The sequence below is a fragment of the Helianthus annuus genome, chromosome 1 (assembly GCF_002127325.2).
Source record: "Helianthus annuus cultivar XRQ/B chromosome 1, HanXRQr2.0-SUNRISE, whole genome shotgun sequence".
Classification (NCBI taxonomy): domain Eukaryota; kingdom Viridiplantae; phylum Streptophyta; class Magnoliopsida; order Asterales; family Asteraceae; genus Helianthus; species Helianthus annuus.
The window spans coordinates 10178408-10196795 of record NC_035433.2 but is presented as its reverse complement, the minus strand read 5'-3'; the positions used below and the strand labels follow the sequence as shown (position 1 = coordinate 10196795).

Here is an 18388-nt window from a genome sequence, read left to right as displayed (position 1 = left end):
ATGTCCCAAGGATCCTTTCCCATTACCCCACATTGACTCCATGGTGGATGCAACAACGGGGCATGAACTGTTGACCTTTATGGATGCATCATCTGGATTCCAACAAATTCAGATGGAACCATCTGACCACGAGGATACAGCCTTTATGACCCCAACAGGTTTGTATTGTTATATTGCCATGCCTTTTGGATTAAGAAATGCAGGTGCAACATATCAAAGGCTGGTGAATATGATGTTCAAAGATCAAATTGGACAAACTATGGAAGTATACATAGATGATATGGTAGTCAAATCAAAGAAAGCTGAGGATCACCTAAGGGATTTGGAAGAAGCATTTGATATCCTCGATAATTATAACATGAAGCTTAATCCTTCAAAATGCCACTTTGGCGTTAAGGCAGGTAAATTCCTAGGATATATGGTAACTCAGAGGGGCATTGAAGCAAGTCCGGAGCAAATTAAAGCACTAGTGAACATCAAGTCCCCTGCCAACGCTAAGGATGTGCAAAGGCTAACAGGCAGGATAGCAGCTCTGAACAGGTTCATATCAAAATCCTCAGAAAAATGTAAAGAATTTTACGATATCCTAAGGAAAAACAAGAAGTTTGAATGGACTGAGAAACATGAGAATGCTTTACAAGCCCTTAAAGAATATATGTCCTCAGCACCAGCATTAACAAAGCCCGAAAAAGGAGATGTGTTATCCTTATATTTAGCGGTATCCTCAACCGCTGTAAGTGCTGTCCTTGTTAAGGATCATGAAGGTACACAATATCCTATCTACTATGTAAGTAAGAGTTTACTTGATGCCGAATCCAGGTACTCACACCTCGAAAAACTTATTCTTGCATTAATCATGGCATCAACTAAGTTAAGGCATTATTTTGAAACCCATACTATTGTTGTTAGAACTAACTTTCCAATTAAGAATGTCCCCAGGAAACCAGAGATGTCAGGAAGAATGGCTAAGTGGGCAGTAAAGCTTAGTGCCCATGATATAAGATATGAGCCAAGAACAGCCATTAAATCCCAAGCATTAGCTGACTTTGTGGCTGATTTCAGTAGTGATCTACAAAAAGAAGCAGAATTGGAAGTCCAGCAGCTGGATGAGACCAAGGATCCTTGGATACTACACACTGATGGATCCTCAAATGTCAAGGGCACAGGGCTCGGGATACTACTAAAATCGCCACAGGGGGACATAATACCCCACTCCATAGCCTGTGAGTTCCAAGCAACTAACAATGAGCCTGAATATGAAGCCTTAATTGCTGGCTTACAAATTGCTAAGGATATGGGGGTAAAGTATCTTAAAGTATATGTAGACTCGTTATTGATCACCAATCACTTTAATGGATCCTATGCTGTTAAAGGTGAAAAACTAACCAAATATTTAGAGATAGTCAAGGAATTGGCACTCTCTTTTGTCTCTTTCAGCTTAACACAGGTACCAAGGGAGGATAACACGGAAGCTGATGCATTGGCCAACTTAGGATCATCCTTAAAGATTCCAGAAGATATAAGTATCCCTATCATCCATATCCTGGCTCCTGCTATTGAAAATCAGGTAGCCATGGAAATAGAAGAGGATACTGCAGTAATCCCTAGTGAGGAAGCTCAATCTTATGCAGGATCATGGATCTCACCAATCATAAGATACTTGCAATACGGGGAGATTCCGATGGGAGAAAATCCTAGAGCCTTCAGGATTAAGGTATCTCAATTCACAATCTTAAATAATGTGCTATATAAACGATCTCTTGCAGGACCATATTTGAGATGTATCGAGGATCCTGAAATTGAAGAAGTGTTGAGAGACTTCCATGAAGGAGATTATGGAAACCACACTGGGGGCAGGGCATTGTTCTCAAGGATCCTTAGAACAGGATACTACTGGCCAACCATGAAAAGGGATGCTGTAGAATATGCTAGGAAATGTGATCCTTGTCAAAGACACAGCAATATCCTTCATCAACCAGCTGAATTGCTACACCCCATACCATCCTCTTGGCCATTCATGAGATGGGGGATGGATATAGTTGGCAAGCTCCCTAAAGCACCTGGTGGAAAAGTATTTATGCTTGCCATGACTGACTACTTCTCTAAGTGGATAGAAGCTGAAGCTTTTGCTCAAGTCAGAGAAAAGGAAGTTATATCCTTTATCAAAAGAAACATTATAACTAGATTTGGCATTCCCTCTGAAATTGTATGTGATAATGGTTCCCAATTCATTGGAAGCAGAACTACTAACTTTTGTGACAGTTGAGGAATCAAGATGATAACATCAACACCAGTTCATCCACAAGCCAATGGCCAAGCAGAATCATCCAACAAGATCATCATCAACAATCTGAAGAAGAAGCTAGGATCCAAGAAGGGAAAATGGGCAGAGGAGTTACCTTATGTGCTATGGGCTGACAGGACAACTCCCAAGAATGCCACTGGCCAAACACCTTTTTCTTTAGTATTTGGGGCAGAAGCAGTGATCCCAACAGAGATGGTGATCCCAACCGCTAGAACAAGTGCTCGTGATCCTGAAGAGAATGCTACAATCCTGGCTCAGGATTTGGATACTATTGAGGAAATCAGGGACCTGGCTAGGATAAGGATGGCAAGCTACCAACAAAGAATGGCTGGTGCTTACAACAAAAATGTTAGAATAAGGAAGTTCCAAGTCGGAGATATGGTGTTGAGAAAAACATTCCAAAACACTATTAATCCTGCTGACGGAAAGTTAGCACCAAAGTGGGAAGGCCCTTACTTGATTGAGGCTGAAGCAGGAAAGGGGGCATACAGATTGCTAACCATGGAAGGAAACTTATTACCAAGAGCCTTGAATGTTGTTCACTTAAAGAGATACTTTATGTGAACGTGATCCTTCAAGCATGTGATCCTTACATTGAAGTATCCTCAAAGGATCCCGGTGATGTCAGTGATCCTTACTCTGGTAATGTCCTTATCTTAAAACTATTACATTTCCTTACTTTTTACCAAAGGATAAGGATCCTGTATCCTTCATCCTCTTCTCACGAACCATTTGAGTTATGATAGTTCAGGTATCTGCAGCATATCGTCAAAGATCTTCAAAAGCAACGCAGATCCTTGGGTCCAACCCCAGTTATCCTTGGGATTATCCCCAGTTTCCGCCAGCAGCGCACGATGATCCTGATATAGTTCACGTCTTTGGGACCAGTACCCACTTCCGGGGCTGACAACCTCATCGTACTGGCTATACCCAGGATCCTACGTATAATGGTAGACGTACCATACATCCGTTCATAAGGTTTCTAACGTTTTCACGTTAGCTAAGGTTTTGACATTTTCATGTCACTAAGTTTGGATAGTCGCCAGTAAGGGCCATACTCCAGTTTACATACGATCCTTTGGGCTTGTCCCCAGTTATCCTTCGGGCTTGTCTCCAGTTATCCTTTGGGCTTGTCCCCAGTGATCCTTTGGGATCATCCCCAGTTATCCTTTGGGCATGTCCCCAGCTACTAATTTATCTTTTACATTGGCTTAGTCCCAAGATATGTTCCATTTTTCAGGTTCTCGAAGTTAAACAAATAAGGATCCTTAATCCTTATCATCCATTAAAATTTCACTTATGGTTATCTTGATTAAAGGTTAGGATCCTAACTTGGATCCTCAGGTATGATCCTTGACTATTTTGATTATACTAAACAACCCCTACACTTTGACAACTAAAACTATGATCCTTGAAAATTTTCAATGATAGGATATTTGATCTAGGATCATATCCTAAATTTATTAAACATGGTTTGCTCAACTCTTGTTACTCTAACAAATATGTTTCTAAAAACTGGGAAATAAGAAGATAAATAAAGGATAACAACACGAGATAAGCCAGAAAGATTAGAGTTATATTATTAACAAAAGGATCTTAAACCCTTTCAAAAAGTTGTCAAAATTGCCAACCCACATTTCTACCAGCAAAACGTGGCCCGTCCACATGGGTTGGCAAAGGGTGTCCATTGTCTATGCGGTCTTAGCAGGTGCAGGAAATTAAAGGCGGCAGGATCACAAAGGCTTCACCCCCCAAACAGAGGATCCCTCCACCTTTTGTAATCCTACCTATTGTCCAAAGGATCCATGATCCTTAACCCTAAAAACTATTGTTCAATTTACAAACCATAATTGTTTCAAACATCAACAACCACAAACAAACCACTACCAAACTCAAAAAATTGGGCTCCGGCCTAGTCTCGAAATATCCATCATCGCCCAATCCAGCAGCTCACACCTTTGCTGCTCCATCACCACCAGCTTCTCCACCCTGATCCTTGTCAGCATCACCGCCCTCCAGCATTGGGATCTCCTCTGCTTCGTCCTCATCCTCCAGCTCTGCCAATCTTGCCTTCCAACCCTCCACGTCCCATGAGCTTTTGTCAAAGGCAGGATCCTGAGCCTCCGCAGCCATTTGTAGTTGTATCTTGCGGCAGAGACCTTGGCATCCTGGATGATCTCCTGCTTCTCGCCATCCATGTCAATCAGCCTTTGAGCAGCCTCATCCTTTGTAGCCCGGAGTTCCTTCTCAAGATCGGTTATCTTGAGATCCTTTAACACGCCCACTTGTTGGAGGTCGGCGATTTGGCTTTCCTGATCCTCGTCATGGCCAAGGTAGGTCTCAATCTCAGCAAGTTTCTGCAAAAAAAAAAAGGGTAAGTTCAGGATCAGGTGATCCTCAAAGAAGCAGGATATACAGGCAGAATACACAAGCAGGATACTCGAGAAGGATAACCAACAGGGGCAATGATCCTTACCTCATTGACATAGTCGAGAAACTGTTGGCGGATCAGGGGAAATCCTTGGAGATCCTCAGAAGTCTTTCTCTTCTTCCCCTTACCCCTAACAGGTGCTTTAGGGGCCGAAGCAGAGGGACTGGCAACAGAAGTCTTCTTTCTTGAAGACTTGACATTGGCAAGTTCATCAATCCCGAACTTGGAGGTAGACTTGGCAGACTTAGCAGGTTTCCCAGCGCCTACACAATCAAAACAAGATAAGTTCCCTTACTAACTAAACAGTCTTACATATAACTTACTTTTTAATAAGGATACTTACTTGACATAGTGGCAGATGCGGAGGATACTTCTTGTGAATCTTGGACGGTGACTTGAAAACTTCTGATTTCAGGATCAAGCTTCTTGAAAGCTAAGACCCTCTCTCTGCAGCAGGGGTTAACTTGAGATGAGCAATGGAGATAGCTGCACAATAAACAAAAAACAAAGAAAGACATTAGTGATCCTCATCATAAGAGACAAGTCTGATGGTGATCCTTCCAGGATCCTATATCCTACCATGGGTGGCCCACTCCTTGGGCAGATCCTTCCCATTAGGGAGGGTATCCCTCCTCACAAAGAAGAAACGACGCTTCCAGTTTGTATCATTTTTGGTAACTTTTAAAACAGGGTGATCCTCCCCGGCCTTCCGTTTCAGCAAGTATCGATGAGAACCAAACGTGGTAAGATCATAAAGCTCGGCCAGCTCTGCCATCCCTAAATCAATCCCCTCCTGCTCGATGATCCTCTCGAAGGTATACAAGACCCTCCAGATCATCGGCATAGCTTGGATATAAGATATGCCGGTCAAAGAAAAGAAAGATTGGGTGAAGGCCGGAAAAGGATACGAATATCCTATGGTAAACGGAGTTGCAGGAAAGACCACCCAGGCGTCTGAAACAAAGTCACTCAAAGCAGTGGATGTGAAGGATTTGAAAACAGCATCCGCCGGAAAGCAATGACGAATCCTATCTACATGAGCATCGGTAAAGCAGCATCTCTCCGTAGGAGAGTCCTTAATGATCCCTTGGCTTTTCAGGGGACTACTCTTCTCGTGATCCTTATGGGGAGAATTTCGGAGCAACATACTTGTGGCGAAACAAAAACAGAGCAAGAGCAGGAAAAAACAGAGCAGGAAAAGGAAGAAAGAAAGAGAATACCTGATCAATCTTCGGTGGAGATTATAAAGGGAGTATATCCTGAATTTAAATGCAAATCGACCCTTACCCTATCTCCTATTTATAATCATGATTTGCAGGAATGTCACTTCAGTGACGTAATGATCGCAACGGCTAGTCCGGTTATAACGGCTAGTTACCCGAGTTGTCCGTTGAAGATAAGATCAGAACAAAATATAACTCATTTATTTACAAAATCACTCCTTATATTTTGGGGGCAATTGTTAGGGCTGAATTTTTACAATACATGATCCTCACATGTGATCCTAACCAGTGATCCTTGTTTCTTTGGCAGATAGTGATCCTTAGCAGAGTTCCAGGATCAGGATCACGGACCATCATAGGATCCTCATGCTAACAGTTGCTTTCGTTGAATTTAATGTTGTTTTGCAGGACATCTAGCAGGATCCGCTCTTAAGCATCACAATTAAAGGACACGTCTTTACAACTATGGCATGTGCTTAATCGGAGATGGACGTTGTGAAGGATATGGAAACTTGGCATGATTTAAGGGCGATAATTTAGGCTAGATTTACTTTTATTTCTAAAGGGGTAATGAGCTGATTATTAGTCTTTTTACCTAAAATAGGTCACCTACACTTGTATATATAACACTCTTCCCCATTCGGAAGAACAGAGAAGACAACACAACTCTCACACGCTTAGACACTCGAAACTATAGTGATCCTTGTACTCAGCTCATTATCATCCAAAAGTTGTAACTATTTTTCTTATATTGAAGTTTGGTGATCGGTAGTTGCCATCACCCGAGGTTTTTTATGCCGGAGATCATACATTGATCAAGGGCTTTTTCCTCGTATAAATCATTGTGTCTTTGCATATTTCACATTGAAGTGATCCTTTACTTTTTCTACAAACCAAGCATCATACCCCATTTACGTAAAGTTTGGTTGCATTATCCTTGTGCGATTTTTGACCAAAACATATCCTTAAAGTCCTTTTCAGAATATTTGATTAGGGTATTTGAAACTAGTGTTAGTTTGGAACTTTGATCATTTAAATATTATCAGAAACTTTCTACAAAGTTGAAGGGATGTTTGGAAATTCTATCTAATAAAAAGTTTTTACAGTATATCGCTGAGCATACTTTAACAGTATGAAATTTTTTGCAAAGCTAAGATTTATACTTAGAAATATAAAAAGATGAAATTATTCTTGAAGCAATCAATACTAGTTGATAACCGAAGGTTTCATCCCTAAACCCAGGACCCATCCACCTTCGGCTATCAAATTATTTAGATACAGAAACATAAAATGTTCGAATAATTCAAAGGAAATAAGCTCTAGGGGGTAGTGCCTTCTTGGTCCATAGTGGTTTCAGCAACATCCGTCTTGGGATCCGCTTCAGTGTCCTTCTCAGCATCGGTTGCTTTTTCGACTGTTTTGGAAGGTTCATCGACAGTTGATTTGGAAGGGGTGCCGCCAAGGTTCTTTAGCTTGGTCTCCCAAGCACCAACATCCCAAGAAGGGCAGTCGAAACCTAATGTTTTGGCTTCATAAGCCATCTTCAACCTGGCTTGGAGGAGAGAAATGACGACGGAACTTTTGAGGCTTTCCCGGTAGCTGACCATATCCCGTTCATGCTGCACATGGGCGGCTTCCAGATCGGCCTGGGCTTGAAGAGTAGCTTGGTTGAGAGCAACTTGGTGTTCTTGGGTCATAGCTTTGTATTTCTCTTCGTAATGACGAGATTTGGCGGCCGCAATCATACCTTGGTCGGAGATTGTGATTTCTGCTTCCTTTAGTTTAGATTCAAGTGTCTTGTTGAGCTGGCAGGATTCTTGATATAAGTTAACCAAGCGCTCAAGACCCTACAAAGGTAAGACGATAGGTGTTAATATTGATAAATCTTTGATAATAATGTAAATTGCAGGATATGATATGAGAATACTGACCTGGTTAAGAAAAGAAGTCATAAACCCGCTAGCTTCAATGAACCCGTGCTTCTCGTAAGGAAATGTGTCAGAAATGACAGGGGAATCAGGTTCTTTCCTTTTGCGGGAACTTGAACTCCGGGGTTTGGTAGCCGGTGAAGGTTTAGGAATGATGATGGCTTTGGAGATGCTGGGTTTGGATGTAGCTGTGGTCTTGGGGCTGGGTTCTTTCTTGACCTGGATCTGGTCAGAATAGCTGTCCAATTCGTCAAGATCAAAGACTTCAGGGATCTTAGCTGGTGTTGCACAAAGGGAAAAGTTTTACTCTTTATCTTATCATTATACTGTTGCGACTAATTATTTTGAAGGAAATTCTTACTAGACATCTCGGATGATGTGTATTGGCTGGAACTCGGGACGTGTGTGGTGAAAGTCCTGTCTATTGCAGGTAACCGGTAAACAGTATTGATTCTCTCTTCTGACTCAGCGGTAGGGGGAGCAACTTCCTTGAAGTTCACTGCATAAAGATCAAAAAGAAGAGTATTAATACAAGATAACAATCAAATGGTCTATGAGGATATTTATGATCCTACCGGTGGTTAACCACTCCACCGGAAGGCTGGCACCCTCAGCAATGGAGTCTCGTTTGACAAAGAAAAATTTGCGCTGCCATCCGTCTTCGTTTTTTGTGGCCTTGAGAATCAAGGGTTTGCTGGATGTCGAGAAGAGCAAGAATCGGCTAGAGCCGTGGGATCGGAGGCGATAAGCAATAGGCAAATCCTCGATGCAAAGGTCGGAACAATGGAGATGTTTGATTTGGTTAAGTACAATTAGTACTCTCCAAACCATGGGCATGGTTTGGGCAAAAGAGATGCCGGTGGTTCGAAAGAATTGCATCATGAATTCAGAAAAAGGGTATCGAAGACCTAGTGAAAAGGGATATGCTGGAAAATAAACCCATTCAGTGGAAGAAACATCCGATCGGATTGACCGATCGAATGGTCTGAAGACCGTGTTATCAGGGAAAGCGCCGGAAGCTCTTAAGGCTGCAATGTCCGCGTTGTCAAAAGCACAGATCTCCTTTTCGGGATTTTTAAGGAGATTTTGCTGGGTGAAGGTCTCGGCATCCATTGCAAGTAAGGTGAAGTAAATTGACAGGAAGAAAATCAGAAATGGAGAAATTACCTGAGGGTTCTGTTGAAGATATCTGCTTTTCAAACAAGAAAAGAGAAGATATAGGGGCATCGTGGATCTCCATTGAGTAAAAAACGCGTTGGAAGTTACGATGTGATTTTGACCGTCGCTTCGTTTTAAATGCCTTGAGTTATGGGATAAGATTTTTGAAATATATCCGTTGGATTGGTATACCAACCGATATATTTGGGGACAATTGTTATGGCTCATTTTCTGAGTATACATATCCTGACTAATATCCCGCTTTTAATTATTTATTTGTGACCAGGATGCTGGACGAGGATATTGCTGACATCCTGGGTGATATCCTGAGGTTGAGTGAATTAAACACGTGCAGGTTAATGGTTGCAAGCTACTAACGGTCATCAGGACTTCTTCTCCTTAAGACTCGGGCGAATTTGTTGTGAGGAAGCTGTTGAACCCGAAAGACTTGGTCCTCAACGTTCGAGTGGGAATATTCGCTGGATCCCGGGAGTTTAGGATAGTTTGTTGCATTATCTTTACTATAAATAGATGGGGGCGGATCAGTTTAAGCCACACAATCTCCACTAACACTCTCGCATACTTTCACTTTCTAGCTCATTGCAAACAACACACTTGTATTCAAATTTCGTTGTAACACTTAGTCGATCCGCACCACATCCTGCACTGTATCCTGATATTTGAAGCAATAGAAGAACAAGGCAGCTGCGATTGTCAGCTCCCGAGGTTTTATGCCGGCGATCTAGATTGATCAAGGGCTTTCCTCGTACATCTCGTGTCATTTACTTTACTTTTTTGCTCATTGTTTGATCACAGATACGACTCTATATCCTGAGCCGTATCCTGAAACTGTTTTTGCTAATAACTCAATTGACATATTTTTGAACACATTCTCTTAGCACACTACCTCACTTAACTAATTTGATCACTTAATTGCTTCGGTAATTTTTGACCAAAACAAACGTAAAATGAAAAATTTGTAAAAGTTTAAAGTATAGAGGACTATAGTTGAAAAATAAAAAATGTTGCGGTTAAATTGTAAAAAAATATATAGGTATGGGTTTGAAAGTAAAAAATGTGAAAGATAAAAATATGAAAGATTAAAAACCAAAGTGATATAATCCAAAATGCCAAATGCATAACGGGAAAATTACAAGTTTTGTCATTTATCTTAATATTACTTATCATGCGGTGTCCTTTTTAACGAATTTTGACAAGTTTTGCCCTTTACCTGAAATTTTATTGCACGTTTTGTCCTTTAGGCTTAACCCAGTTAGATTTTCTTGTTAAATCTTGTCACCCAAGGGTATTTTAGTCTTTTTACCAATTTATTTAATATTATTTAAAAGAATATAACAAAATATTTTAGGGTTGACTCTTAAAATAAATGTGTAAAAAGACTAAAATACCGTTGGGTGACAAGATTTAACAAGAAAATCTAACTGGGTTAAGCCTAAAGGACAAAACGTGCAACAAAATTCCTTATAAAAGGCAAAACTTATCAAAATTCGTTAAAAATGACACCGCCTGATAAGTGGTATTAAGACAAAGGACAAAACTTGTAATTTTTCCATAAAAAATTGTTTGATTAAATAAATTCTTGGATTAAAGGTGTCTGTATATACGATTTAGCCACATATACATGTGTAAATCTATAGTTGATAAATATTTGCCTATTAAAAAAATCATTATATGAGTTAAGAGTCATGTATATATTATAATAGGTTAAAACCCGCATGTATACGTGATTTAATAAACGAAAATTCTTTGTATTTGTTCACTTTTAATTAAAACTAAAGAAATGAACATAAATTTAATATAAATAAAATAAACTTAAAAACACATAAGATAGGTTAAAAATAACACACGGTTTAAGATATAACAATACTTTGAATGTTTAATGGTCTTGATTTAAACTAAAATAAAATGTGCATCACATAAACTTGAATATACATGTTACATAGTCTAATGACAAAGTGAAACTACAATTCTTATACGGATACATATAAAAAACACTGACTTGTTTGGATCTTAAACACGCCGAGCAATACTTTTTCATTTCTGCATTAAGAAATGGCCCGTTGTAACTTTTTTAATAAAAACGCTTCAACTTCTAACATATATGATGCATAACGGGCCTATGATTTGAGTCTTATTGCATCTCATTTATAAATCTAATCATGATGAAGTATATAATTAATCATGAATTATACTAAATCAACAAAAAGTAGTAGTACTGGACTTACATCTAACTTTGGATCTTTAGCAGCCCAGTCTCGTAAGCTTCCACTTCCATATTCAACTCTAGCTAAAACGATACATATAATAAAAGAAAACATCAGCTAAAAGTTAAATAATTTGTGTAAGTATGAATTTATTGCAAAAAGACGCCTACTAAGCATGAACCTTTGATAAAATTATTATCTGCTTTACAACTATTATAATTCTAATTATAACACTAAAAGATTATTAACCAATACCAATTCTTCCAAACCTATTGAATGAAAACACACACCTAGATTACATTCATTAAAAAATGATATTTAATTGTAAATTCGTGGACTAATCGGCCAACAGATGAATGATTAAAGTATGAAATAGAGGGGAAAAAATAAAAGAAGAATAGCATATGTAAACTGACCTTGACACACCGATGTACTATTGACTAATTTGGTAAACCAATGAAAAAGCCCATGTTCGTCCCTCACTCTGCAAGTCTGGAACAAATTCGGGTTTTCAGAAATCGCAATGATGAAACTAAATGATACTCATAACTCTAAACCCTAACAATTCATCAAAAACAAATAAATTAAATTAGAATCGGTTTGAATAGAGAATAACCTGGAAGATAATTCAAACTCAATAGTCAAAGGAAACGTTGTGGAAGATGTGTTATCATCATATACAATAACCAAAGACTGCTTATTGATTATTGAACCCTAACCAGTTGAATTAATTGCAAGTCTAATGAAGTTTAATCGGAATCTTGAACGTATGGATATATAAACTGACCTTGCTTGCGGACAAATTCTGATGAAGTTTAATTGGAATCTTGAACGATTGGTGGGTTAGATTAGGGTTTTGTGAAGTAAAGATGGGAAGGGGAAGATGAATACTGCGGTATAGAAGATTGGTGGTGGAGGTGGAGAAATTAGGGTTTTGGATAATAGTTTTTGTTTTGAATGAGATATGGGTTATGGATCCGGTTTCATTACCCGGTGCCCATATTTGAGGCTGGAGAAAAAGTATAAAGAGCCCTCATTGAGTGACATGTGTCTCAAAGTTGGTTTCTTTTATTATAGTAGATAGATGGTTTTATTAAGTCGTTTATTATTATTTTGTATATTATATATTTCTTAAATTTAGCATTTAAAAAAGAAGATATATTTGAAGTTTAATTTTTTTATCTAATTATAATAAATGGGATAACTTTATTTAGGCAGGAAAATACATTGGAATGCTCCTCGTTTACTGACACGTGTCCCCATATCGTTTAAACTCCAAACTTTTTATATAACATATGATCTCTAGTATCTCTATATAGCTTTATATAGAGAGTGAGGGAAAATAATAGTAGATAATAAAGGATTAATACCCAAAATAGCTAATATAAATTTCTTACTTTTCAAAAGAGAAAAAACCCCTCATTTAATCATTGATTCATGAAATGTTCACTAACTATATTTTTTATATTAAAATCCTTAACATGTAAAATGTGCATAATTATAATTGTTTTTAATAATAGCTTGTTAATGGTTAAATCAATCAAAAGTTTTAAAAAAGCCACACTGAGCAGTTTCAAAAATATATTCCATATCACCTTACTAGGTTAAAACCCCGTGTGTTACACGGGTTGCATAAATATAATTTTATATAATAAATAATAAAAAGATATATCTTAAAAAAACTCGTATACTGCACGTGTTGAAAAAAGCTTTTTGTTTTATGAAGATCGGTTTTGGAGAAAAAGAGATGGATTTGGATGAATTTGGGTATTTTTTTGTTGGATTTTGTGGTTCAAGGTTCTGGGTATTTTTTGGTTTGATTTTGAGGTTCAAATTTTGGGGTTATTATTCTTTGAGGGTGAACACTGAATAATTTTGAAGTAATGGTTAAGAACATCAAATTGGATTTAAATTTTAGCAGATTTGAACAGATTTGGAGCACAATTTAAGTTTAGCAGATTCGAACAGATTTGGGGGTATTTTTTATGAGATAACGGTGGTGGCGGCTGGATGGTGATGGTGGTGGTGGTGGCAGTGCTCGGCAGGTGGTGGTGGAGAGAGAGAGAGCTGAGTTTTAATTATGTAGAGAGAGAGAGATAGGTTTTGTATTTTTTTAATTCAGTATCAATAAATAAAAAGACAAAGTATATTTGAGTAATCTCCATCGGACCACCACCACCACCAAACAACCAACCACCACCACCTCATCTCAGATCCAAACATTAACCACCATCAGACACCCCTTACCCACCTGTTTTGCTCAGATGCAAACGACGATTCAAGCACCACCAACATACCTTTCTCAGATCTCATATCTTCGGCTTTAATGATTGTGATGATTTTGAAGGTGAAGTGGTGACTGGTTTCAGCTTTCTGTTTTATGAAGATCGGTTTTGGAGAAAAAGAGATGGATTTGGGTGAATTTGGGTATTTTTTTGTTGGATTTTGTGGTTCAAGGTTCTGGGTATTTTTTGGTTTGATTTTGAGGTTCAAATTTTGGGGTTATTATTCTTTAAGGGTGAACACTGAATAATTTTGAAGTAATGGCTAAGAACATCAAATTGGATTTAAATTTAGCAGATTTGAACAAATTTGGGGTGTAATTTAAGGTTAGCAGATTCGAACAGATTTGGAGGTATTTTTTATGAGATAACGGTGTGGCGGCTGGATGGTGATGGTGGTGGTGGCAGTGCTCGGCAGGTGGTGGTGGAGAGAGAGAGAGAGAGATGAGTTTTAATTATGTAGAGAGAGATAGGTTTTGTATTTTTTTTAATTCCATATAGATAAATAAAAAGACAAAGTATATTTGAGTACTTAATAATAAATACTTTAGTGCTTATATATATATAATTACCGAAATACCATTCCTTTAAGTGTATGATTTAACTGAGCTGATTGGAAAAAACACAGTAAACTATTGGAGGAAAATAACTATTTTTAAATGACTGAGGCAAAATCGTTAAAACGACCAAACCGCAGGGAGCAAAACGAAAGTTTACTCTTTTTTTTCCAAAAAAGATGTTCATTTATTAGTATAGGAAGATACAATTTTTAAAATTTTCAAGATTTTAACTAAAAAATCAACAAAATAAAAGGTGCTTTTAAAGAAAATAACGAAACTCAGTTTAAAATTTGAAAACAATAAATAATTTTAAATTAAAGAGATAATAAAATTAAATCAACTTATATTTTAAAATAAAAAAATAAGAAAACTGAAGTTTTCCAAATGTTTAAAGATAAGTCACGATTTCAATTAATAAATTAACTTGAAATGGTGAAAGATAAAACTGATATTTTAAAATTAAATAAATACATATATAACTTTTATTTTAAACTAAATAAATACATATATTAAATAATGGGTTTAGGCGAGGACTCACCATATAATGACATGTGTCCTCAATTGAGTTTCTTTTATTATATAGTAAGATTTGACCATTTTAAAGGTTAACAAGTTATTATTTTATAAAAAAAAAAACGAAAACGACATACACTTTAAATTTTTTTACTTTCAAAAAGTAATTTGATCATTTTTATATAAGTTTCAAATTTAATACATCAAAATTAAGTTTTAAATTTTTAATCAGTTTTCATTATAAACTGATATCAACCGAATAAAAAAGGCCCTGCTAATTCTACGACACTACAAACCCAAATACACCACCCTAAATTATCAAACAGTCGTTCGACGAAAAACTCAAATGAGTGTTAAACAGTAAGTCCGTCAAGAGGATATGACCCAAGCCCTAACCTTAAACGCCAGTTTAAAACCGGCTTGAGATTAAATTGTCATGTGAATAACAGGCCACACAAAAATATTTTATGTCCTTTCTTTATTTTATTTCAATATTATATCTATGGTTTGCATTCACCTTGCATTATTGATCTTGATAATGGGAGCCGCCATCTACAATGAAAACAAATTGTTTGTTAGGTAGGATATGCAAGAAAACTCCATGAATGATGTAAAATCTGTGCTTCTTCGAGGTTGCCACACATATAATTGCAGGTTTGTTTGTTGTATATATTGACAAATTCATGATCATCGTCCAATGAAAGCTCAGATGTTGATTTCACTGGTTTCGATCTGGTTTCGTTGTTTTTTGGATTTTGACTTGATTTTTCGTGAGTTTTTGTTCATGTCATATATATGCGTTGACCTTAAAGTCTTCTCATAGATCTGATAGATCGCCAAGTGGTGCATTTCTTTTTAATTTTTAATCCAAATTAATGTGGTTTTAAATATATAAGCCTCTAATTATATTGAGTAAATGACGTGTTTAATATATAAGCAGGTAGAGAATTGTAAGAACCGTATAATAGTTTTAGTATATTGCTTTGTGGACATAGATTATGAAAATTAGAATGAAAGTGATTAGGATTATTATGTGGTTCTTATCTATGACGGGGGTTCAAATCGTATAAGGTAACATAAGAGTATTTTATGAGCAACTTAGTTTTGTCGTTTAAAAAAATATGGTCCTTAGTATTCTCCACTTAAAATTAATTTTTTATTTTATGTATATATCTCTCTATATGTCAATTATTTCTCTGGCTGATGTGTGGTTTTGAGCTGTTATGTGATTTTTGTTGACATAAAATGGAGTATAAAAAAGACAGAATAAATAGAGTTAATTACATAGTTAGTCCATGTGGTATGTACAAAGTAACATACTTAGATACTAATAGTTTAAAATCACCTTCTAGGATATTAACTTTTCATTTTGTAACGTTTGGAGGTATTAACGTTAATTGTTTGTTAAACTATTAGTAGCTAAGTATGTTATTTTGTGCAAACCACAGAGACTAACTATGTTAATACCCTAGAAGTTAATATCACCAAACGTTACAGAATGAAAATTTAATACCTTAGAATGTGATTTTAAACTATTAGTACCTAAGTATGTTATTTTGTACAAACCACAGTGACTAACTATGTAATTAACTCGAATAAATAACTGATACAATAAAAGCAAAATGGGTTTTCCCAAATAACTGATTTCATTTTGACATAAAAGGTCTAATTAAGATCCAAAAATACAAAAGCAAAATGGGTTTTCTCAAATTCATTACATTATACAAAAAGATTTCAATTTGCTATACACAATTACAGTTGTGTTATTGAGTTGAATGCAATTAATCCATGAATAAAATGGCATAAATAATAAAATTTGAAAGAAAAAAGGTTGGAGATGCTTTGCGGTATTGGAGTTGTCAAATGTCAACTTAGGTTAAAGAAAAGTAAACATATAATTCGGTAGTTATATATTTTAATTCAACTACTTATTGTTTGAACCAAAGCAAAACCTGATTATTATATTTTCTTAACTTCTAGTTATTAAATAATCTGTTTTAAGCCAGAGGGTGTGGAGGCGCCACCCATGCCACCTCATATTCTATAGCGTCACAACCCCACACCGTCTGATTTACGGTGGGGCGCCATTGATGAGGCTCCAGCATGGTAACGAGCGTTTTTGGCTTGATCGAGGTAAGTTGGTCAAGATAAGGGGGTGCTATAGGCATTGAGGGGGTGTTATCTCACACCCTGCAAGTTAAGGGAGGGCGTGATAAAACCCCCCTGACTGACGTGGATCCTACGTGGTGCTAACGTGTTCTGCTAGGGGCTTTATCCCACACCCCATAGCCTTATAATACACATTCAAATACTTGCAGCAGTTGGTAATTTCCTAGAACATATACATACTTACATAAATTCATCAAAATATATCATCAATATGTGTGTGTGTGTGTTATTGTTTTGTCATCTATGGCATCATGAAAATTCAAACTGAAAAATTGACTTGGCTGACCATTAAATCTTTGGTTCAATCATTTGTGTCATCATATGCTAATGTGTACATAATGACATACATATATATGATGTTGCTAATTGAAGGGTATAGCAAATTCCTGGTTTTTTCTTCCAAAATAAAGCATCTAATATAATAATATATTTAAGAAAGATATACAGTTGTATCTATATGCTAAGTTTTATACTTATATATAGAGAATGTTCCTTGCACTTTCCTGATCAACTAGGGTTCTTCAGCTTTTCTATTATAAAAAAGGTGCAGGTGGTATCCATTTAGAACCAAACCCTTCAATCTCATTTCTCTAAAGTACATATTTTCGTTCCCCCTTTGTTCTTGGTTTCTAAATCTGTATAGAATATTTCTGAAAGTATTTAACGAAATCTAGTCTGAATGTGACATTGGATGAACGCGATATATAACACGTTGGAAAGCCTACCCGACCCTGAACACACCGCTAAAGTTTGCAAGAAACTAAGCAGTTTTAGGGGTAGGGAGAGATGGTGATGGATTCCGGAGGGTTGAGCAGGTTGTGGTCAACAAGTCGGTGAAAAGCGAATAGAAGATGATTCTATGAATCAAATGATGGTTGATCAAGGAGTAGTAGATCTGCATGTGAAACAATAGGTTCAACTACCGCTATATCCATTGATAAAACAATTATATTATGGACATGTAGAACCTGAAACGAAATTGTATTGTCTCAAAACGAAGACAGTGCAATTTCGTTTCAGTTTCTCCATGTCCATAATATAATTCGTCGTATCGTTGCATATACTAGTGGTTGAACCCATTGTTTCACAAGCAGATCTACTACTCTCTTTGGATTAACCATCAATTGTTTCATGGATTCATACCCTAATTCGTGTTGACACATTTTACACTTTTTATTTGCATTAAGTTTTCAATTTTTCAGGTACGGTTCTAAAGCTTGTCCTCAAACGTTACCTATGATGGTATAAAATCCGAGGAGTAATCTTATCGTATCAAAGAATCATCTTCTATATTATCAGGATAGACCCGCCAAATCTTGTAACTTCTATTTGAATCATAATAAAAATCTTTGTTTATTTGATGTATATATAGAAGTGTTTTATTGTTTATTTGATCTACATATAATGATCTATATCTATATATAGAAGTGTTTTATATAAGATCAAATAAAAACTTAAATATATAATGCTAACCTTAAGAATAATCTAGGTCGTGTATATAAAATGCAAAAGTGAAATTTTTATTTAAAAAGTCTATAAACTTTTTCAGTTTGATTCGCCTATATAAAAGATGTGTGAAAATGATGTTATTTCG

The 18388-nt window shown here is 36.7% G+C and overlaps 1 long non-coding RNA gene across 1 annotated transcript; it reads left to right on the top strand.

The window, feature by feature from the left end:
* Nucleotides 1-14939: 14939 nt before the first annotated feature.
* LOC110865280 lies at nucleotides 14940-18181 on the top strand. Its single transcript, XR_002550491.2, has 2 exons — nucleotides 14940-15279; nucleotides 17997-18181. It is a non-coding gene; the product is annotated as an uncharacterized LOC110865280 (long non-coding RNA).
* Nucleotides 18182-18388: the final 207 nt, after the last annotated feature.